General features: G+C 37.1%; 1 non-coding gene across 1 annotated transcript; it reads left to right on the forward strand.

Annotated features, from left to right (window-relative positions):
• The first annotated feature begins 614 nt into the window (after window positions 1–614).
• On the forward strand, window positions 615–721 carry LOC124077975 (U6 spliceosomal RNA). The gene has a single exon (XR_006846772.1). It is a non-coding gene; the product is annotated as a U6 spliceosomal RNA (small nuclear RNA).
• The last annotated feature ends 412 nt before the right edge of the window (window positions 722–1,133 follow it).

Below are 1,133 nucleotides of genomic sequence, written 5' to 3' on the forward strand. Positions count from 1 at the left end.
AATTTTCAATATTATAAATATAAAAGCATTGTATAAAAGTTAAAACATTTTGTAATAGTAGTGCTTTCCAGGAAAAAATGTTATTGAATAATTCTGAATTATTAGATAATAATTAGCAAAAGTGTTTTTAATCTCCATGCTTGACACTTTCAATACAGAGTCAACGGTGGCATAAACATGAAATATTTCTTGGAGTTTGCTCTGAGGATGACTAAAGTGAACACACTCTATCCCAGGTAGAGGAAGCAGGACCTCTCATTTCACATTTATGCTTTTTTCAAACTTTTAAATCAAATTCATAAAGTCCCTACTATCTGTATATTTATTCATTAACATCAAACACTAAGACCAGAAAGTTGAGAAAAGAAAGAAAAGCAATTCATGCTCCCAGGAGCCCAGAGACTACTGAGGCAGGAGAAAGGGCAGGAACCTTGACAACAGATGTCACAGAGGACCTGTAAAATGAGAAGTGAGGAGCGCCTTCAGCTTTAAAGTTAGGAGGCCAGAGATCTTCAGGGAGAGTTGTTTTAGTGTGGTAGAAGGGACAGAAACCTTGTGAATGCTGAGAGTAGCCTGGGTTAGCCCAAGGATAGCCATGTCAAAAACTAACTTGAGTGCTCGCTTCAGCAGCACATATACTAAAATTGGAACGATACAGAGAAGATTAGCATGGCCCCTGCGCAAGGATGACACGCAAATTCGTGAAGTGTTCCATATTTTTAAACCAACTTAAAAACTCAATGGAAAATACTACCAGCAGAGTAGAACACTTAGAAGATAGAACATCAGACAATGAAGACAAAGTATTTCAACTTGAAAAGACCATAGACAGCTCAGCAAGACTGTTAAGAAACCATGAGCAGAACATCCAAGAAATATGGGATAACATTAAGAGACCAAACTTAAGAGTCATTGGGATACAGGAAGGTATAGAACTCCATACAAAAGGAATGAGCAATTTATTCAAGGAAATAATACGAGAAAAGTTCCCAGACTTGAAGAATGAAACAGAATCCCAAATCCTAGAAGCCTACAGGACGCCGAATGTGCAAAATCATAAGAGATCCACACCTAGACACATTATAATGAAGATGCCCAACATACAGAATAAGGAGAGAATTTTAAAAGCTACA

The sequence above is a fragment of the Marmota monax genome, unplaced genomic scaffold (genome assembly GCF_021218885.2).
Source record: "Marmota monax isolate L192 unplaced genomic scaffold, Marmota_monax_Labrador192_F-V1.1 WCK01_AAM20220418_F8-fsc00027, whole genome shotgun sequence".
Lineage (NCBI taxonomy): Eukaryota > Metazoa > Chordata > Mammalia > Rodentia > Sciuridae > Marmota > Marmota monax.